This window comes from Phalangium opilio, unplaced genomic scaffold (genome assembly GCF_054372755.1).
Source record: "Phalangium opilio isolate 3A_F unplaced genomic scaffold, DU_Popi_V2 ptg000019l_1, whole genome shotgun sequence".
Taxonomy (NCBI): Eukaryota; Metazoa; Arthropoda; class Arachnida; order Opiliones; family Phalangiidae; genus Phalangium; species Phalangium opilio.
The window spans coordinates 6999821-7021748 of NW_028324152.1; the positions used below are offsets into that span (position 1 = coordinate 6999821).

General features: G+C 40.4%; 3 non-coding genes and 18 pseudogenes across 3 annotated transcripts; 8 read left to right on the forward strand and 13 right to left on the reverse strand.

Annotated features, from left to right (window-relative positions):
* Nucleotides 1-3570: 3570 nt before the first annotated feature.
* On the reverse strand, nt 3571-3689 carry LOC149701322 (5S ribosomal RNA; annotated as a pseudogene).
* A 361-nt stretch (nt 3690-4050) lies between these two features.
* Nucleotides 4051-4169, reverse strand: LOC149701323 (5S ribosomal RNA; annotated as a pseudogene).
* Nucleotides 4170-4529: 360 nt separating this feature from the next.
* Nucleotides 4530-4648, reverse strand: LOC149701324 (5S ribosomal RNA; annotated as a pseudogene).
* Nucleotides 4649-5231: 583 nt separating this feature from the next.
* LOC149701325 (5S ribosomal RNA) lies at nt 5232-5334 on the reverse strand (annotated as a pseudogene).
* A 133-nt stretch (nt 5335-5467) lies between these two features.
* On the reverse strand, nt 5468-5586 carry LOC149701326 (5S ribosomal RNA; annotated as a pseudogene).
* A 137-nt stretch (nt 5587-5723) lies between these two features.
* Nucleotides 5724-5842, reverse strand: LOC149701327 (5S ribosomal RNA; annotated as a pseudogene).
* Nucleotides 5843-6204: 362 nt separating this feature from the next.
* On the reverse strand, nt 6205-6323 carry LOC149701328 (5S ribosomal RNA; annotated as a pseudogene).
* Nucleotides 6324-6446: 123 nt separating this feature from the next.
* Nucleotides 6447-6549, reverse strand: LOC149701329 (5S ribosomal RNA; annotated as a pseudogene).
* Nucleotides 6550-6684: 135 nt separating this feature from the next.
* Nucleotides 6685-6803, reverse strand: LOC149701330 (5S ribosomal RNA; annotated as a pseudogene).
* Nucleotides 6804-16254: 9451 nt separating this feature from the next.
* Nucleotides 16255-16373, reverse strand: LOC149701331 (5S ribosomal RNA; annotated as a pseudogene).
* A 138-nt stretch (nt 16374-16511) lies between these two features.
* On the reverse strand, nt 16512-16630 carry LOC149701332 (5S ribosomal RNA). The gene has a single exon (XR_016382231.1). It is a non-coding gene; the product is annotated as a 5S ribosomal RNA (ribosomal RNA).
* Nucleotides 16631-16976: 346 nt separating this feature from the next.
* On the reverse strand, nt 16977-17095 carry LOC149701333 (5S ribosomal RNA). Its single transcript, XR_016382375.1, has one exon. It is a non-coding gene; the product is annotated as a 5S ribosomal RNA (ribosomal RNA).
* A 1319-nt stretch (nt 17096-18414) lies between these two features.
* On the forward strand, nt 18415-18533 carry LOC149701334 (5S ribosomal RNA; annotated as a pseudogene).
* Nucleotides 18534-19507: 974 nt separating this feature from the next.
* Nucleotides 19508-19610, forward strand: LOC149701335 (5S ribosomal RNA; annotated as a pseudogene).
* Nucleotides 19611-19732: 122 nt separating this feature from the next.
* LOC149701336 (5S ribosomal RNA) lies at nt 19733-19851 on the forward strand (annotated as a pseudogene).
* A 135-nt stretch (nt 19852-19986) lies between these two features.
* LOC149701337 (5S ribosomal RNA) lies at nt 19987-20089 on the forward strand (annotated as a pseudogene).
* A 376-nt stretch (nt 20090-20465) lies between these two features.
* On the forward strand, nt 20466-20568 carry LOC149701338 (5S ribosomal RNA; annotated as a pseudogene).
* A 122-nt stretch (nt 20569-20690) lies between these two features.
* On the forward strand, nt 20691-20809 carry LOC149701339 (5S ribosomal RNA; annotated as a pseudogene).
* A 135-nt stretch (nt 20810-20944) lies between these two features.
* Nucleotides 20945-21063, forward strand: LOC149701340 (5S ribosomal RNA). The gene has a single exon (XR_016382147.1). It is a non-coding gene; the product is annotated as a 5S ribosomal RNA (ribosomal RNA).
* A 135-nt stretch (nt 21064-21198) lies between these two features.
* LOC149701341 (5S ribosomal RNA) lies at nt 21199-21317 on the forward strand (annotated as a pseudogene).
* Nucleotides 21318-21684: 367 nt separating this feature from the next.
* LOC149701342 (5S ribosomal RNA) lies at nt 21685-21803 on the reverse strand (annotated as a pseudogene).
* Between the last annotated feature and the right edge of the window lie 125 nt (nt 21804-21928).

A 21928-nucleotide genomic window follows, 5' to 3' on the forward strand; every position in this document is an offset into this window, starting at 1 on the left:
AACCACCAACCTATTGGTTAACAGCCGAACGCGCTAACCATTGAGCCACGGAAGCTCAGAAATTAAATGGTTGTCACGTATTGTGGAAAAGTTTTGACTTTTTACGCTACATCTGAGACCCCACAACACCTCTCCCGGGTGGGCTCGAACCTTCAACCTTTCGATTAACAGCTGAACGCGGTAATCATTGCGCCACGGAAGCCCAAAAATTAAATGTTCGTCAGGTATTGTGGAAAAACTCTGACATTTTACGTTACATTTGAGATCCCACAACACCGCTCCCGGATGGGCTCGAACCACCAACCTATTGGTTAACAGCCGAACGCGCTAACCATTGCGCCACGGAAGCACAAAAGCTAAATGCCCGTCAGGTATTGTGCAAAAACCATGACTTTTTACGTCACATCTGAGACCTCACAACACCGCTCCCGGATGGGCTCGAACCACCAACCTATTGGTTAACAGCCGAACGCGCTAACCATTGCGGCACGGAAGCCCAAAAGTTAAATGCTCGTCAGGTATTGTGTAAAAACCTTGACTTTTTACGTCACATCTGAGACCTCACAACACCTCTCCCGGATGGGCTCGAACCACCAACCTATTGGTTAACAGCCGAACGCGCTAACCATTGCGCCACGGAAGCCCAAAAGTTAAATGCTCGTCAGGTATTGTGTAAAAACCTTGACTTTTTACGTCACATCTGAGACCTCACAACACCGCTCCCGGATGGGCTCGAACCACCAACCTATTGGTTAACAGCCGAACGCGCTAACCATTGCGCCACGGAAGCCCAAAAGTTAAACGCTCGTCAGGTATTATGTAAAAACCTTGATTTTTTACGTCACATCTGAGACCTCACAACACCGCTCCCGGATGGGGTCGAACCACCACCCTATGGGTTAACAGCCGAACGCGCTAACCATTGCGCCACGGAAGCCAAAAAATTAAATGTTCGTCAGGGATTGTGGAAAAACTCTGACATTTTACGTTACATCTGAGACGTCACAACACCGCTCCCGGGAGGGCTCAACGATTTTGAAAATGTTATTAAAAATCGAGGTACATTTTTAATTATTGTTCAATCGAGATGAAATCACTTTCAATGAGTGTTTTATAGGGAATTAAGCTGAATTCGGTCAAACATTTCTCCAGAAAAAAATTCATTCAAAAGTGTACCGAAAAAATCGCATGTTTTTCTTCTTCAAGATACAAAATCCGTCACAACGATTTCTTATTGAAAAATTGAATTTTAACAGTTTTTTGAATGAATATCGTTACATTTGCTTGAATTAAAGCAAAAAGTATAAAAATAATGGTTTCAGTGGTTATATTTGAAAATAGTGAAGAAATACTCAAAATATGCTTCTTTGGCCGTGAAGCGTCGATTTTGAAAATGTTATTAAAAATCGAGGTACATTTTTAATTATTTTTCAATCGAGATGAAATCACTTTCAATGAGTGTTTTATAGGGAATTAAGCTGAATTCGGTCAAACATTTCTCCAGAAAAAAATGCATTCAAAAGTGTACCGAAAAAATCGCATGTTTTTCTTCTTCAAGATACAAAATCCGTCACAACGATTTCTTATTGAAAAATTGAATTTTAACAGTTTTTTGAATGAATATCGTTACATTTGCTTGAATTAAAGCAAAAAGTATAAAAATAATGGTTTCAGTGGTTATATTTGAAAATAGTGAAGAAATACTCAAAATATGCTTCTTTGGCCGTGAAACGTCGATTTTGAAAATGTTATTAAAAATCGAGGTACATTTTTATTTATTGTTCAATCGAGATGAAATCACTTTTAATGAGTGTTTTATAGGGAATTAAGCTGAATTCGGTCAAAAATTTCTCCAGAAAAAAATGCATTCAAAAAAGTACCGAAAAAATCGCATGTTTTTCTTCTTCAAGATACAAAATCCGTGACAACGATTTCTTATTGAAAAATTTAATTTTAACAGTTTTTTGGTTGAATATCGTTACATTTGCTTGAATTAAAGCAAAAAGTATAAAAATAATGGTTTCAGTGAATATATTTGTAAATAGTGAAGAAATACTCAAAATATGCTTCGTTGGCGGTGAAACGTCGATTTTGAAAATGTTATTAAAAATCGAGGTACATTTTTAATTATTGTTCAATCGAGATGAAATCACTTTTAATGAGTGTTTTATAGGGAATTAAGCTGAATTCGGTCAAACATTTCTCCAGAAAAAAATGCATTTAAAAGTGTACCGAAAAAATCGCATGTTTTTTCTCTTCAAGATACAAAATCCGTTACAACGATTTCTTATTTAAAATTGAATTTTAACAGGTTGTTGAATGAATATCGTTACATTTGCTTGAATTAACGCAAAAATTACAAAAATAATGGCTTCAGTGGTTATATTTGAAAATAGTGAAGAAATACTCAAAATGTTTTTCTTTGGCCGAGTTACGTCGATTTTGAAAAGTTTTTAAAAATCGAGGTACATTTTTATTTATTGTTCAATCGAGATGAAATCACTTTTAATGAGTGTTTTATAGGGAATTAAGCTGAATTCGGTCAAAAATTTCTCCAGAAAAAAATGCATTCAAAAAAGTACCGAAAAAATCGCATGTTTTTCTTCTTCAAGACACAAAATCCGTGAATACGATTTCTTATTGAAAATTGAATTTTAACAGTTTTTTGAATGAATATCGTTACATTGCTTGAATTAAAGCAAAAAGTATAAAAATAATGGATTCAATGAATATATTTAAAAATAGAGAAGAACTACTCAAAATATGCTTCTTTGGCCGTGAAACGCCGATTTTGAAAATGTTATTAAAAATCGAGGTAAATTTTTAATTATGCTCAATCGAGATGAAATCACTTTTTATGGGTGTTTTATAGGGAATTAAGCTGAATTCGGTCAAACATTTCTCCAGAAAAAAATGCATTCAAAAGTGTACCGAAAAAATCGCATGTTTTTCTTCTTCAAGATACAAAATCCGTGACAACGATTTCTTATTGAAAAATTTAATTTTAACAGTTTTTTTTAATGAATATCGTTACATTTGCTTGAATTAAAGCAAAAGGTATAAAAATAATGGTTTCAGTGGTTATATTTGAAAATAGTGAAGAAATACTCAAAGTGGTCTCCCTCCCAAGTACTGACTGCGCTCGACGCTTCTTAACTTCGGTTATCGGACGAGAACCGGTGTATTCAGCGTGTTATGGCCGTTTCTCGAGAGTGCTAGTTAATAATTTGAATTAAATTAACTTTCATCTTTATAAAACAATAACAAAAAGAAGATATGTTTGCTTTTTTCATATTTGGTGGAATTTGAAAGAGGAAACAAAAGTGAAAAAGCCGACGGCACGCAGTATTCCCAAGTACTGTATGCGCTCGACGCTGCTTAACTTCGGTTATCGGACGAGAACCGGTGTATTCAGCGTGATATGGCCGTTGCCGAGAGTGCTAGGTAATAATTCGAATTTAAATTAAGTGAGACAAATTAACCATCATCTTTTTAAAACAATAACAAAAAGAAAATAAGTTTGCTTTTTTCAAATCTACTGGAATTTAAAAGAGGAAAAAAAAGTGAAAAAGCCAACGGCACGCAGTGTTCCTAAGTGGTCTCCCTCCCAAGTAGTGACTGCGCTCGACGCTGCTTAACTTCGGTTATCGGACGAGAACCGGTGTATTCAGCGTGATATGGCCGTTGCCGAGAGTGCTAGTTAATAATTTGAATTTAATTAACTTTCATCTTTATAAAACAATAACAAAATGAAGATATGTGTGCTTTTTTCAAATCGGGTGGAATTTAAAAGAGGAAACAAAAGTGAAAAACCAACGGCACGCAATATTCCCAAGTACTGACTGCGCTCGACGCTGCTAACGTCGGCGATCGGACGAGAACCGGTGTTCTCAGCGTGATATGGCCGTTGCCGAGAGTGCTAGTTAAAAATTCGAATTGAAATTAAGTGAGACAAATTAACCCTCATCTTTCTAAAACAATAACAAAAAGAAGATATGTTTGCTTTTTTCATATCTATTGGAATTTAAAAGAGGAAAAAAAAAGTGAAAAAGCTAACGGCACGCAGTGTTCCTAAGTGGTCGCCCTCCCAAATACTGACTGCGCTCGACGCTGCTTAACTTCGGTTATCGTACGAGAACCGGTGTATTCAGCGTGTTATGGCCGTTGCCGATAGTGCTAGTTAATAATTTGAATTAAATTAACTTTCATCTTTATAAAACAATAACAAAAAGAAGATATGTGTGCTTTTTTCAATTCGGGTGGAATTTAAAAGAGGAAACAAAAGTGAATAACCAACGGCACGCAGTATTCCCAAGTACTGACTGCGCTCGACGCTGCTACCAGGGCGATCGGACGAGAACCGGTGTTCTCAACGTGATATGGCCGTTGCCGAGAGTGCTAGTTAAAAATTCGAATTTAAATTAAGTGAGACAAATTAACCCTCATCTTTCTAAAACAATAACAAAAAGAAGATATGTTTGCTTTTTTCATATCTATTGGAATTTAAAAGAGGAAAAAAAAAGTGAAAAAGCTAACGGCACGCAGTGTTCCTAAGTGGTCGCCCTCCCAAATACTGACTGCGCTCGACGCTGCTTAACTTCGGTTATCGTACGAGAACCGGTGTATTCAGCGTGTTATGGCCGTTGCCGATAGTGCTAGTTAATAATTTGAATTAAATTAACTTTCATCTTTATAAAACAATAACAAAAAGAAGATATGTGTGCTTTTTTCAATTCGGGTGGAATTTAAAAGAGGAAACAAAAGTGAAAAACCAACGGCACGCAGTATTCCCAAGTACTGACTGCGCTCGACGCTGCTACCAGGGCGATCGGACGAGAACCGGTGTTCTCAACGTGATATGGCCGTTGCCGAGAGTGCTAGTTAAAAATTCGAATTTAAATTAAGTGAGACAAATTAACCATCATCTTTATAAAACATTAACAAAAAGAAAATATGTTTGCTTTTTTCATATCGGGTGGAATTTAAAAGAGGAAACAAAAGTGAAAAAGCCAACGGCACGCAGTATTCCCAAGTACTGACTGCGCTCGACGCTGCTAACGTCGGCGATCGGACGAGAACCGGTGTTCTCAGCGTGATATGGCCGTTGCCGAGAGTGCTAGTTAATAATTTGAATTAAATTAACTTTCATCTTTATAAAACAATAACAAAAAGAAGATATGTTTGCTTTTTTCATATCTGGTGGAATTTGAAAGAGGAAATAAAAGTGAAAAAGCCAACGGCACGCAGTATTCCCAAGTACTGTATGCGCTCGACGCTGCTTAACTTCGGTGATCGGACGAGAACCGGTGTTTTCAGCGTGATATGGCCGTTGCCGAGAGTGCTAGTTAATAATTCGAATTTAAATTAAGTGAGACAAATTAACCTTCATCATTTTAAAACAATAACAAAAAAACATGTTTGCTTTTTTCATATCTATTAAAATTTAAAAGAGGAAAAAAAGTGAATAAGCCAACGGCACGCAGTGTTCCTAAGTGGTCTCCCTCCCAAGTACTGACTGCGCTCGACGCTGCTTAACTTCGGTGATCGGACGAGAACCGCTGTATTCAGCGTGATATGGTCGTTGCCGAGAGTGCTAGTTAATAATTCGAATTTAAATTAAGTGAGACAAATTAACCTTCATCATTTTAAAACAATAACAAAATGAAAACATGTTTGCTTTTTTCATATCTATTAAAATTTAAAAGAGGAAAAAAAAGTGAAAAAGCCAACGGCACGCAGTGTTCCTAAGTGGTCTCCCTCCCAAGTAGTGACTGCGCTCGACGCTGCTTAACATCGGTTATCGGACGAGAACCGCTGTATTCAGCGTGATATGGCCGTTGCCGAGAGTGCTGGTTAATAATTTTAATTTAATTAACTTTCATCTTTATAAAACAATAACAAAAAGAAGATATGTTTGCTTTTGTCATATCGGGTGGAATTTAAAAGAGGAAACAAAAGTGAAAAAGCCAACGGCACGCAGTATTCCCAAGTACTGACTGCGCTCGACGCTGCTAACGTCGGCGATCGGACGAGAACCGTTGTTCTCAGCGTGATATGGCCGTTGCCGAGAGTGCTAGATAATAATTCGAATTTAAATTAAGTGAGACAAATTAACCTTCATCTTTTTAAAACAATAACAAAAAGAAAATATGTTTGCTTTTTTCATATCTATTTTAATTTAAAAGAGGAAAAAAAAAGTGAAAAAGCTAACGGCACGCAGTGTTCCTAAGTGGTCGCCCTCCCAAATACTGACTGCGCACGACGCTGCTTAACTTCGGTTATCGTACGAGAACCGGTGTATTCAGCGTGTTATGGCCGTTGCCGATAGTGCTAGTTAATAATTTGATTTAAATTAACTTTCATCTTTATAAAACAATAACAGAAAGAAGATATGTTTGCTTTTTTTCATATCTGGTGGAATTTGAAAGAGGAAACAAAATTAAAAAAGCCAACGGCACGCAGTATTCCCAAGTACTGTATGCGTTCGACGCTGCTTAACTTCGGTGATCGCACGAGAACCGGTGTTTTCAGCGTGATATGGCCGTTGCCGAGAGTGCTAGTTAATAATTCGAATTTAAATTAAGTGAGACAAATTAACCTTCATAATTTTAAAACAATAACAAAAAAAAACATGTTTGCTTTTTTCATATCTATTAAAATTTAAAAGAGGAAAAAAAGTGAAAAACCCAACGGCACGCAGTGTTCCTAAGTGGTCTCCCTCCCAAGTTGTGACTGCGCTCGACGCTGCTTAACATCGGTTATCGGACGAGAACCGCTGTATTCAGCGTGATATGGCCGTTGCCGAGAGTGCGGGTTAATAATTTTAATTTAATTAACTTTCATCTTTATAAAACAATAACAAAAAGAAGATATGTTTGCTTTTGTCATATCGGGTGGAATTTAAAAGAGGAAACAAAAGTGAAAAAGCCAACGGCACGCAGTATTCCCAAGTACTGACTGCGCTCGACGCTGCTAACGTCGGCGATCGGACGAGAACCGTTGTTCTCAGCGTGATATGGCCGTTGCCGAGAGTGCTAGATAATAATTCGAATTTAAATTAAGTGAGACAAATTAACCTTCATCTTTTTAAAACAATAACAAAAAGAAAATATGTTTGCTTTTTTAATATCTATTGGAATTTAAAAGAGGAAAAAAAAGTGAAAAAGCTAACGGCACGCAGTGTTCCTAAGTGGTCGCCATACTAAAAACATTGAGCTACGACAAACATTGGCCGAGATATTAAGCAAAATGTTCGTCAACTTTGGTATCGTCTCACTTATTTTTATTATGTTACTTATGATTTTTGCACTAAACTTTGGAGGCTCATAACTCTTGTTCTACAAGAGATACTGGAATCTCCTTTGGATATGTTATAGTACTCTTTGCTCCCCATACAAGGATACTTTAAACTTGAGGCTACCTCAATATCGTCGTCAACTTATTTTTTGTCTCACTTATTGTTAGAAGGTTACTTTTGATTTTTGAAAATAAACTTTGCAGGCTCGTAACTCTGGTTCTACCAGAGATACGGGGATGTAAATAATGTGACCTTGACACAAATGTTCGGATAATTATAAAGGTCTTTGCATGTTCCAAGCAAAAAAAAACTTCGCGGTTTCGAACCTGTGGCCTTCCGAGAGTGAGGCGGATGCGATAACCGCTACACTAAAGATATGTTATTATTTTTAATCGAAAGAACAGGGTCAAGTAATTAAGCAATACGTGAACAAACAAACCCCTCCATAGAAAATGCATTAGACTATACTTTGCAGGCTCGTAACTCTGTTTCTACTGGAGATACGGGGATGTCCTTTGAGTATGTTATAGTCCAATTTGTCCCCCATCTAACCATACTAAAAACATTGAGCTACGACAAACAGCAGTCGAGTAATTAAGCTAATCGTAAACAAACAAACCCCTCCATAGGAAATGCATTAGACTATACTTTGAAGGCCCATAACTCTGTGTCTACTAGAGATACGGGGATGTCCTTAGGATATGTTATAGTCCAAATTGTCCCCCATCTAACCATACTAAAAACTTTGGGCTACGACAAACAGGGGCCGAGTACTTAAGCAAAACGTAACGAAACAAACCCCCTGCATAGGAAATGCATTAGACTATAGTTTGCAGGCTCGTAACTCTGTTTCTATTGGAGATACGGGGATGTCCTTTGAGTATGTTTTAGTCCAATTTGTCCCCCATCAAACCATTCTAAAAACATTGAGCTACGACCAACAGGGGCCGAGTAATTAAGCTAAACGTAAACAAACAACCCGTCCATAGGAAATGCAGTAGACTATATTTTGCAGGCCCATAACTCTGTGTCTACTAGAGATACGGGGATGTCCTTAGGATATGTTATAGTCCAAATTGCCCCCCATCTAACCATACTAAAAACATTGAGCTACGACAAACTCAAAGGACATCCCCGTATCTCCAATAGAAACAGAGTTACGAGCCTGCAAACTATAGTCTAATGCATTTCCTATGCAGGGGGTTTGTTTCGTTACGTTTTGCTTAAGTACTCGGCCCCTGTTTGTCGTAGCCCAAAGTTTTTAGTATGGTTAGATGGGGGACAATTTGGACTATAACATACCCTAAGGACATCCCCGTATCTCCAGTAGAAACAGAGTTACGAGCCTGCAAAGTATAGTCTAATGCATTTTCTATGGAGGGGTTTGTTTGTTCACGTATTGCTTAATTACTTGACCCTGTTCTTTCGATTAAAAATAATAACATATCTTTAGTGTAGCGGTTATCGCATCCGCCTCACTCTCGGAAGGCCACAGGTTCGAAACCGCGAAGTTTTTTTTTTGCTTGGAACATGCAAAGACCTTTATAATTATCCGAACATTTGTGTCAAGGTCACATTATTTACATCCCCGTATCTCTGGTAGAACCAGAGTTACGAGCCTGCAAAGTTTATTTTCAAAAATCAAAAGTAACCTTCTAACAATAAGTGAGACAAAAAATAAGTTGACGACGATATTGAGGTAGCCTCAAGTTTAAAGAATCCTTGTATGGGGAGCAAAGAGTACTATAACATATCCAAAGGAGATCCCAGTATCTCTTGTAGAACAAGAGTTATGAGCCTCCAAAGTTTAGTGCAAAAATCATAAGTAACATAATAAAAATAAGTGAGACGATACCAAAGTTGACGAACATTTTGCTTAATATCTCGGCCAATGTTTGTCGAAGCTCAATGTTTTTAGTATAATTAGATGGGGGACAATTTGGACTATAACATATCCTAAGGACATCCCCGTATCTCTAGTAGACACAGAGTTATGGGCCTGCAAAATATAGTCTACTGCATTTCCTATGGACGGGTTGTTTGTTTACGTTTAGCTTAATGACTCGGCCCCTGTTGGTCGTAGCTCAATATTTTTAGTATGGTTAGATGGGGGACAAATTGGACTATAACATACTCAAAGGACATCCCCGTATCTCCAGTAGAAACAGAGTTAGGAGCCTGCAAAGTATAGTCTAATGCATTTTCTATGGAGGGGTTTGTTTTTTCACGTATTGCTTAATTACTTGACCCTGTTCTTTCGATTAAAAATAATAACATATCTTTAGTGTAGCGGTTATCGCATCCGCTTCACTCCCGGAAGGCCACAGGTTCGAAACCGCGAAGTTTTTTTTATAATTATCCGAACATTTGTGTCAAGGTCACATTATTTACATCCCCGTATCTCTGGTAGAACCAGAGTTACGAGCCTCCAGAATTTAGTCTAATGTATTTGGGCTCGAACCACCAGCCTTTCGGTTAACAGCCGAACGCGCTAACCCTTGCGTCACGGAAGCCCAAAAATTAAATGGTCGTTAGGTATTGTGGAAAAACTTTGGTTTTTTACGTTACATTTGAGACTTCACAACACCGCTCCCGGGTGGGCTGGAACCACCAACCTTTTGGTTAACATCCGAACGCGCTAACCATGGAGCCACGGAAGCTCAGAAACTAAATGTTCGTCAGGTGTTGTGGAAAAACTCTGACTTTTTACGTTACACTAGAGACCTCACAACACCGCTCCCGGGTGGGCTCGAACCACAAGCCTTTTGAATAACAGCTGAGCGCGCTAACCAGTGCGCCACGGAAGCCCAAAAATTATATGGTCGTCAGGTATTGTGAAAAACTTTGGCTTTTTACGTTACATTTGAGATACCACAACACCGCTCCCTGGTGGGCTCGAACCACAAACCTATTGGTTAACAGCCGAACGCGCTAACTATTGAGCCACGGAAGCTCAGAAATTAAATGGTTGTCACGTATTGTGGAAAAGTTTTGACATTTTACGTCACATCAGAGACCTCACAACACCGCTCCCGGATGGGCTCGAACCACCAATTTTTCGGTTAACAGCCGAACGCGCTAACCATTGCGCCACGGAAGCCCAAAAATTAAATGGTCGTCAGGTACTGTGGAAAAACTTTGGGTTTTTACGTTACATTTGAGATCTTACAACACAGCTCCCGGGTGGGCCCGAACCACCAACCTTTCGGTTAACAGCTGAACGCGCTAACCATTGCGCCACGGAAGCCCAAAAATTAAATGTTCGTCAGGTATTGTGGAAAAACTTTGGGTTTTTACGTTACATTTGAGATCTTACAACACAGCTCCCGGGTGGGCTCGAACCACCAACCTTTCGGTTAACAGCTGAACGCGCTAACCATTGCGCCACGGAAGCCCAAAAATTAAATGTTCGTCAGGTATTGTGGAAAAACTCTGACTTTTTACGTTATATCTGAGACCTCACATCACCGCTCCCGGGTGGGCTCGAACCACCAGCCTTTTGGATAACAGCTGAGCGCGCTAACCAGTGCGCCACGGAAGCCCAAAAATTATATGGTCATCAGGTATTGTGGAAAAACTTTGGCTTTTTACGTTACATTTGAGATACCACAACACCGCTCCCGGATGGGCTCGAACCACCAACCTTTCGGTTAACAGCCCACGGCGCTAACCATTGCGATACGGCATCCCAAAGATTAAATGTTCGTCAGGTATTGTGGAAAAACTTTGGCTTTTTACGTTACATTTGAGATACCACAACACCGCTCCCGGATGGGCTCGATCCACCAACCTTTCGGTTAACAGCCGAACGCGCTAACCATTGCACCACGGAAGCCCAAAAATTAAATGGTCGTCAGGTATTGTGGAAAAACTTTTGCTTTTTACGTTACATTTATGACTTCACAACACCGCTCCTGGGTGGGCTCGAACCACCAAACTTTTGGTTAATATCCGAACGAGCTAACCATGGAGCCAAGAAAGCTCAGAAGTGAAATGGTCGTCAGGTATTGTGGAAAAACTTTGACTTTTTTCGTCACATCTGAGACCTCACAACACCGCTCCCGAATGGGCTCGAACCACCAACCTTTCGGTTAACAGCCGAACGCGCTAACCATTGCGACACGGAAGCCCAAAAATTTAATGGTCTTCAGGTATTGTGGAAAAGCTTTGGCATTTTACATTTCATTTGAGATCCCACAACAACGCTCCCAGGTGGGCTCGAACAACCAACCTATTGGTTAACAGCCAAACGCGCTAACCATTGAGCCACGGAAGCTCAGAAATTAAATGGTTGTCACGTTATGTGGAAAAGTTTTGACTTTTTACGATACTTCTGAGACCCCACAACACCACTTCCGGGTGGGATCGAACCACCAGCCTTTCGGTTAACAGCCGAACGCGCTAACCCTTGCGTCACGGAAGCCCAAAAATTAAATGGTCGTCAGGTATTGTGGAAAAACTCTGACTTTTTACGTTACACTAGAGACCTCACAACACCGCTCCCGGGTGAGCTCGAACCACCAGCCTTTTGAATAACAGCTGAGCGCGCTAACCAGTGCGCCACGGAAGCCCAAAAATTATATGGTCGTCAGGTATTGTGGAAAAAATTTGGCTTTTAACGTTACATTTGAGATACCACAACACCGCTCCCTGGTGGGCTCGATCCACAAACCTATTGGTTAACAGCCGAACGCGCTAACTATTGAGCCACGGAAGCTCAGAAATTAAATGGTTGTCACGTATTGTGGAAAAGTTTTGACATTTTACGTCACATCAGAGACCTCACAACACCGCTCCCGGATGGGCTCGAACCACCAATTTTTCGGTTAACAGCCGAACGCGCTAACCATTGCGCCACGGAAGCCCAAAAATTAAATGGTCGTCAGGTACTGTGGAAAAACTTTGGGTTTTTACGTTACATTTGAGATCTTACAACACAGCTCCCGGGTGGGCCCGAACCACCAACCTTTCGGTTAACAGCTGAACGCGCTAACCATTGCGCCACGGAAGCCCAAAAATTAAATGTTCGTCAGGTATTGTGGAAAAACTCTGACTTTTTACGTTATATCTGAGACCTCACATCACCGCTCCCGGGTGGGCTCGAACCACCAGCCTTTTGGATAACAGCTGAGCGCGCTAATCAGTGCGCCACGGAAGCCCAAAAATTATATGGTCATCAGGTATTGTGGAAAAACTTTGGCTTTTTACGTTACATTTGAGAAACCACAACACCGCTCCCGGATGGGGTCGAACCACCAACCTTTCGGTTAACAGCCGAACGCGCTAACCATTGCGCCACGGAAGCTCAAAAATTAAATGGTCGTCAGTTATTGTGGAAAAACTTTGACTTTTTACGTCACATCTGAGACCTCACAACACCGCTCCCGGATGGTCTCGAACCACCAACCTTTCAGTTAACAGCCGAACGCGCTAACCATAGCGCCACGGAAGCCCAAAAATTAAATGGTCGTCAGGTATTGTGGAAAAACTTTGGCATTTTACATTACGTTTGAGATCCCACAACACCGCTCCCGGGTGGGCTCGAACCACCAACCTATTGGTTAACAGAAGAACGCGCTAACCATTGAGCCAAGGAAGCTCAGAAATGAAATGGTCGTCAGGTATTGTGGAAAAACTTTGACTTTTTACGTCACATTTGAGACTTCACAACACCGCTCCCGGATGGGCTCGAACCACAAACCTTTTGAATAACTGCTGAACGCTCTAACCATTGCGCCACGGAAGCCCAAAAATTAAATGTTCGTCAGTTATTTTTAAAAAACTCTGAATTTTACGTTACATCTAAGACCTCACAACACCGCTCCCGGATGGGCTCGAACCACCAACCTTTCGGTTAACAGCCGACGGCGTTAACCATTGCGCAACGGAAGCCCAAAGATCAAATGTTCGTCAGGTATTGTGGAAAAACTTTGGATTTTTACGTTACACGTGAGATTTTACAACACCGCTCCCGGGTGGGCTCGAACCACCAACCTTTCAGTTAACAGCCGAACGCGCTAACCATTGCGCCACGGAAGCCCAAAAATTAAATGGTCGTCAGGTATTGTGGAAAAACTTTGGCATTTTACATTACGTTTGAGATCCCACAACACCGCTCCCGGGTGGGCTCGAACCACCAACCTATTGGTTAACAGAAGAACGCGCTAACCATTGAGCCAAGGAAGCTCAGAAATGAAATGGTCGTCAGGTATTGTGGAAAAACTTTGACTTTTTACGTCACATTTGAGACTTCACAACACCGCTCCCGGATGGGCTCGAACCACAAACCTTTTGAATAACAGCTGAACGCTCTAACCATTGCGCCACGGAAGCCCAAAAATTAAATGTTCGTCAGTTATTTTTAAAAAACTCAAAATTTTACGTTACATCTAAGACCTCACAACACCGCTCCCGGATGGGCTCGAACCACCAACCTTTCGGTTAACAGCCGACGGCGTTAACCATTGCGCAACGGAAGCCCAAAGATTAAATGTTCGTCAGGTATTGTGGAAAAACTTTGGATTTTTACGTTACACGTGAGATTTTACAACACCGCTCCCGGGTGGGCTCGAACCACCAACCTTTCGGTTAACAGCCGAACGCGCGAACCATTGCGCCACGGAAGCTCAGAAATGAAATGGTCGTCAGGTATTGTGGAAAAACTTTGACTTTTTACGTCACATCTGAGACCTCACAACACCGCTCCCGGATGGGCTCGAACCACCAACCTTTCGGTTAACAGCCGAACGCGCTAATCATTGCGCCACGGAAGCTCAAAAATTAAATGGTCGTCAGGTATTGTGGAAAAACTTTGACTTTTTACGTCACATCTGAGACCTCACAACACCGCTCCCGGATGGTCTCGAACCACCAACCTTTCAGTTAACAGCCGAACGCGCTAACCATTGCGCCACGGAAGCCCAAAAATTAAATGGTCGTCAGGTATTGTGGAAAAACTTTGGCATTTTACATTACGTTTGAGATCCCACAACACCGCTCCCGGGTGGGCTCGAACCACCAACCTATTGGTTAACAGAAGAACGCGCTAACCATTGAGCCAAGGAAGCTCAGAAATGAAATGGTCGTCAGGTATTGTGGAAAAACTTTGACTTTTTACGTCACATTTGAGACTTCACAACACCGCTCCCGGATGGGCTCGAACCACAAACCTTTTGAATAACAGCTGAACGCTCTAACCATTGCGCCACGGAAGCCCAAAAATTAAATGTTCGTCAGTTATTTTTAAAAAACTGTGAATTTTACGTTACATCTAAGACCTCACAACACCGCTCCCGGATGGGCTCGAACCACCAACCTTTCGGTTAACAGCCGACGGCGTTAACCATTGCGCAACGGAAGCCCAAAGATTAAATGTTCGTCAGGTATTGTGGAAAAACTTTGGATTTTTACGTTACACGTGAGATTTTACAACACCGCTCCCGGGTGGGCTCGAACCACCAACCTTTCGGTTAACAGCCGAACGCGCGAACCATTGCGCCACGGAAGCTCAGAAATGAAATGGTCGTCAGGTATTGTGGAAAAACTTTGACTTTTTACGTCACATCTGAGACCTCACAACACCGCTCCCGGATGGGCTCGAACCACCAACCTTTCGGTTAACAGCCGAACGCGCTAACCATTGCGCCACGGAAGCTCAAAAATTAAATGGTCGTCAGGTATTGTGGAAAAACTTGACTTTTTACGTCACATCTGAGACCTCACAACACCGCTCCCGGATGGTCTCGAACCACCAACCTTTCAGTTAACAGCCGAACGCGCTAACCATTGTGCCACGGAAGCCCAAAAATTAAATGCTCGTCAGGTATTGTGGAAAAACTTTGGCATTTTACATTACGTTTGAGATCCCACAACACCGCTCCCGGGTGGGCTCGAACCACCAACCTATTGGTTAACAGAAGAACGCGCTAACCATTGAGCCAAGGAAGCTCAGAAATGAAATGGTCGTCAGGTATTGTGGAAAAACTTTGACTTTTTACGTCACATTTGAGACTTCACAACACCGCTCCCGGATGGGCTCGAACCACAAACCTTTTGAATAACAGCTGAACGCTCTAACCATTGCGCCACGGAAGCCCAAAAATTAAATGTTCGTCAGTTATTTTTAAAAAACTGTGAATTTTACGTTACATCTAAGACCTCACAACACCGCTCCCGGATGGGCTCGAACCACCAACCTTTCGGTTAACAGCCGACGGCGTTAACCATTGCGCAACGGAAGCCCAAAGATTAAATGTTCGTCAGGTATTGTGGAAAAACTTTGGATTTTTACGTTACACGTGAGATTTTACAACACCGCTCCCGGGTGGGCTCGAACCACCAACCTTTCGGTTAACAGCCGAACGCGCAAACCATTGCGCCACGGAAGCTCAGAAATGAAATGGTCGTCAGGTATTGTGGAAAAACTTTGACTTTTTACGTTACATCTAAGACCTCACAACACCGCTCCCGGATGGGCTCGAACCACCAACCTTTCGTTTAACAGCCGACGGCGTTAACCATTGCGCAACAATAGCCCAAAGATTAAATGTTCGTCAGGCATTGTTGAAAAACTTTGGATTTTTACGTTACACGTGAGATTTCACAACACCGCTCCCGGGTAGGCTCGAACCACCAACCTTTCGGTTAACAGCCGAACGCGCTAACCATTGCGCCACGGAAGCCCAAAAATTAAATGGTCATCAGGTATTGTGGAAAAAAAACAAAAGTGAAAAAGCCAACGGCACGCAGTATTCCCAAGTACTGTATGCGCTCGACGCTGCTTAACTTCGGTGATCGGACGAGAATCGGTGTTTTCAGCCTGATATGGCCGTTGCCGAGAGTGCTAGTTAATAATTTGAATTTATTTAACATTCATCTTTATAAAACAATAACAAAAAGAAAATATGTTTGCTTTTTTCATATCTATTGGAATTTAAAACAGGAAAAAAAAGTGAAAAAGCCAACGGCACGCAGTGATCCTAAGTTGTCCTACTCCCAAGTACTGACTGCGCTCGACGCTGCTTAACTTCGGTGATCGGACGAGAACCGGTGATTTCAGCGTGATGTGGCCGTTGCCGAGAGTGCTGGTTAATAATTCGAATTTAAATTAAGTGAGACAAATTAACCTTCATCTTTTTAAAACAAAAACAAAAAGAAAATATGTTTGCTTTTTTCATATCTATTGGAATTTAAAAGAGGAAAAAAAAGTGAAAAAAGCCAACGGCACGCAGTGTTCCTAAGTGGTCTCCTACCCAAGTACTGACTGCGCTCGACGCTGCTTAACTTCGGTGATCGGACGAGAACCGGTGTTCTCAGCGTGATATGGCCGTTGCCGAAAGTCATAGTTAATCATTTGAATTTAATTAACCTTCATCATTATAAAACAATATCAAAAAGAAGATATGTTTGCTTTTTTCATATCTGGTGGAATTTCAAAGAGGAAATAAAAGTGAAAAAGCCAACGTCACGCAGTGTTTTCAAGTACTGACTGCGCTCGACGCTGCTAAACTTCGGTGATCGGACGAGAACCGGTGTTTTCAGCGTCATATGGGCGTTGACGAGAGTGCTAGTTAATAATTTTCAATTTAATTAACCTTCATGTTTATAAATCAATAAAAAAGAAGATATGTTTGCTTTTTTCATATCTGGTGGAATTTATAAGAGGAAACAAAAAGGAAAAAGCCAACGGCACGCAGTGTTCCTAAGTCGTCTCCCTCCCAAGTACTGACTGCGCTCGACGCTGCTTAACTTCGGTGATCGGACGAGAACCGGTGTTTTCAGCGTGATATGGCCGTTGTCGAGAGTGCTAGTTAATAATTTGAATTTAAAGTTTCAAAGTTTCAAAGTTTATTTGGCATAGTTTAGTACAAAAGCTCATGAGGAGGGACCAAGTCTTCAAGCGACTTATTGCCCTCCTTAAATTTCTTAAGATTAACGACAATTGGACAACAAAATTAGATAAAGAACATTAAAAGAGAATAACCACAAAAAAAATAATATAAATTAAAATTTAAATAAAGTTTTGCAAATACATGGATATAGTTTAATATCTTTTGTAAAGCATGACTTTACAAACCTTAATTAACCTTCATCTTTATAAAACAATAACAAAAAGAAAATATGTTTGCTTTTTTCATATCTGGTGGAATTTAAAAGAAGAACGCGCTAACCATTGAGCCACGGAAGCCCAAAAATTAAATGGTCGTCCGGTATTGTTAAAAAACTATGGCTTTTTACGTTACATTTGAGACTTCACAACACCGCTCCCGGGTGGGCTCGAACCACCAACCTTTTGGTTAACATCCGAACACGCTAACCATGGAGCCAATGAAGCTCAGAAATGAAATGGTCGTCAGGTATTGTGGAAAAACTTTGACTTTTTACGTCACATCTGAGACTTCACAACACCGCTCCCGGATGGGCTCGAACCACAAACCTTTTGACTAACAGCTGAACGCTCTAACCATTGCGCCACGGAAGCCCAAAAATTAAATGTTCGTCAGTTATTTTTAAAAAACTCTGAATTTTACGTTACATCTAAGACCGCACAACACCGCTCCCGGATGGGCTCGAACCACCAACCTTTCGGTTAACAGCCGAACGCGCTAACCATTGCGCCACGGAAGCTCAGAAATGAAATTGTCGTCAGGTATTGTGGAAAAACTTTGACTTTTTACGTCACATCTGAGACCTCACAACACCGCTCCCGGGTGGGCTCGAACCACCAACCTATTGGTTAACAGCCGAATGCGCTAACCATTGAGCCACGGAAGCCCAAAAATTAAATGGTCGTCAGGTATTGTGGAAAAACTTTGGCTTTTTATGTTATTGTTTTAAAAAGATGGTTAATTTGTGTCACTTAATTTAAATTCGAATTATTAACTAGCACTCTCGGCAACGGCCATATCACGCTGAAAACAAAGGTTCTCGTCCGATCACCGAAGATAAACAGCGTCGAGCGCAGTCAGTACTTGGGAACACTGCGTGCCGTTGGCTTTGTCACTTTTGTTTTCTCTTTTAAATTCCACCAGATATGAAAAAAGCAAACATATCTTCTTTTTGTTATTGTTTTATAAAGATGAATGTTAATTAAATTCAAATTATTAAATAGCACTCTCGGCAACGGCCATATCACGCTGAAAACACCCTTTCTCGTCCGATCACCGAAGTTAAGCAGCGTCGAGCGCTGTCAGTACTTTGGAGGGAGACCAATTAGGAACACTGCGTGCCGTTGGGTTTTTCACTTTTATTCGTCTTTTAAATTCCAATAGATTTGAAAAAAGCAAACATATTTTCTTTTGTTATTGTTTTAAAAAGATGAAGGTTAATTGGTTTCACTTATTTTAAATTCGAATTATCAGGAGCAGATGACAAAGGAGTCTCGGACGCTAGCTTCCACAATATAGAGGGCAATGGGACCCGCGTACGTCACAGCTGTAGCGGTATCGTTTGCCATAGAGGCGCTATCAGACATTATAGCAGACGATGCTTTTGGTGGATTATATCTGGCATCAAAGTCTGCTGGGAATTTTTTTTTGTAATAACGGACTAACGGTGGCTACTGAGGTTCGTCTTACCCGATCGCGACATAAATATACACAATATAATTACTTTTTTTCAAACAGCTGTAATCGTTGGTATTAAGATAAAAGATAAGACTACATTTTGTGACCTTAAAGGTAGGAATTAATTGTCTGCTATAAGAGGTTGGAAACGAAATCACTGTCTCTTACTTTTTGGGTTTTAAAAGATCGTGAGTGATTTCTTTTCCCAACCTCTTGTAGCTATCATTTAATTCAAGAAGAAATTTAGAAAAAAATTGGCACTTAAACACATTTTAGTTTTTTAATAGTGTACATACGTTACTCGCTGGGCTTTTCATTATCAATTTTAGTCTAAAAAAAAGATTAAAAAGTCGTTGAAATCCATTTTTTAACTGTAATACTCGTTAAGCCTAGGCTAATTATAAGCAGACGATACATATTTTTAAAGAGAGGCTCCAGACGCGATTTCCCAGATCTCCTTTCGAGACTTTGCAGCCACGCTATTGGTTGGAAAATAAAGCTCAAATTTCCTACGAGAGGTGGCACTGGCGTAATGATTTTGGTTAATAACCGTGACGTTCGCGGATCCCATTGCCCTCTACATTATGGAAGCTAGCGTCCGAGACTCCTTTGTCATCTGCTCCTGGAATTATTAACTACCAATCTCGGCAACGGCCATATCACGCTGAAAACACCCGTTCTCGTCCGATCACCGAAGTTAAACAGCGTCGAGCGCAGTCAGTACTTGGGAACACTGCGTGCCGTTGGCTTTGTCACTTTTGTTTCCTCTTTTAAATTCCACCAGATATGAAAAAAACAAACATATCTTCTTTTTGTTATTGTTTTATAAAAATGAAGGTTAATTAAATTCAAATTATTAAATAGCACTCTCGGCAACGGCCATATCACGCTGAAAACAAAGGTTCTCGTCCGATCACCGAAGTTAAGCAGCGTCAAGCGCAGTCAGTACTTGGGAGGGAGACCAATTAGGAACACTGCGTGCCGTTGGGTTTTTCACTTTTATTCGTCTTTTAAATTCCAATAGATTTGAAAAAAGCAAACATATTTTCTTTTGTTATTGTTTTAAAAAGATGAAGGTTAATTGGTTTCACTTATTTTAAATTCGAATTATTAACTACCAATCTCGGCAACGGCCATATCACGCTGAAAACACTGGTTCTCGTCCGATCACCGAAGTTAAACAGCGTCGAGCGCAGTCAGTACTTGCGAACACTGCGTGCCGTTGGCTTTGTCACTTTTGTTTCCTCTTTTAAATTCCACCAGATATGAAAAAAACAAACATATCTTCTTTTTGTTATTATTTTATAAAGATGAAGGTTAATTAAATTCAAATTATTAAATAGCACTCTCGGCAACGGCCATACCACGCTCAAAACAGAGGTTGTCGTCCGATCACCGAAGTTAAGCAGCGTCGAGCGCAGTAAGTACTTGGGAGGGAGACAACTTAGGAACACTGCATGCCGTTGGCTTTTTCACTTTTCTTCCTCTTTTAAATTCCAATAGATATGAAAAAAGCAAACATATTTTCTTTTGCTATTGTTTTAAAAAGATGAAGGTTAATTGGTTTCACTTAATTTAAATTTGAATTATTAACTACCAATCTCGGCAACGGCCATATCACGCTGAAAACACCGGTTCTCGTCCGATCACCGAAGTTAAACAGCGTCGAGCGCAGTCAGTACTTGAAAACACTGCGTGCCGTTGGCTTTGTCACTTTTATTTCCTCTTTTAAATTCCACCAGATATGAAAAAAACAAACATATCTTCTTTTTGTTATTGTTTTATAAAAATGAAGGTTAATTAAATTCAAATTATTAAATAGCACTCTCGGCAACGGCCATATCACGCTGAAAACAAAGGTTCTCGTCCGATCACCGAAGTTAAGCAGCGTCGAGCGCAGTCAGTACTTGGGAGAGAGACCAATTAGGAACACTGCGTGCCGTTGGGTTTTTCACTTTTCTTCGTCTTTTAAATTCCAATAGATATGAATAAAGCAAACATATTTTCATTTGTTATTGTTTTAAAACGATGAAGGTTAATTTGTCTCACTTAATTTAAATTCTGATTATTAACTAGCACTTTCGGCAACGGCCATATCACGCTGAAAACACCGGTTCTCGTCCGATCACCGAAGTTAAGCAGCGTCGAGCGCAGTCAGTACTTGGGAGGGAGACCACTTAGGAACACTGCGCGCCGTTGGCTTTTTCAATTTTTTTCCTCTTTTAAATTCCAATAGATATGAAAAAAGCAAACATATTTTCTTTTGTTATTGTTTTAAAAAGATGAAGGTTAATTTGTCTCACTTAATTTAAATTCGAATTATTAACTAGCACTATCGGCAACGGCCATATCACGCTGAAAACAAAGGTTCTCGTCCGATCACCGAAGATAAACAGCGTCGAGCGCAGTCAGTACTTGGGAGGGAGACCACTTAGGAACACTGCGTGCCGTTGGCTTTTTAACTTTTCTTCCTCTTTTAAATTCCAATAGATATGAAAAAAGCAAACATATTTTCTTTATGTTATTGTTTTAAAATGATGAAGGTTAATTTATATCACTTAATTTAAATTCGAATTATTAACTAGCACTCTCGGCAACGGCCATATCACCCTGAAAACACCGGTTCTCGTCCGATCACCATAATTAAGCATCGTCGAGCAGTCAGTACTCCACGCTGCTTAACCGGTGTTTTCAGCGTGCCGAGAGTGCTATTTAATAATTTGAATTTATTTAACCTTCATCTTTATAAAACAATAACAAAAAGAAAATATTTTGCTTTTTCCATATCTATTGGAATTTAAAACAGGAGAAAAAATGTGAAAAAGCCAATGGCACGCAGTGATCCTAAGTGGTCTCCCTCCCAAGTACTGACTGCGCTCGACGCTGCTTAACTTCGGTGATCGGACGAGAACCGGTGTTTTCAGCGTGATATGGCCGTTGCCGAGAGTGCTAGTTAATAATTCGAATTTAAATTAAGTGAGACAAATTAACCTTCATCTTTTTAAAACAATAACAAAATGAAAATATGTTTGCTTTTTTCATATCTATTGGAATTTAAAAGACAAAA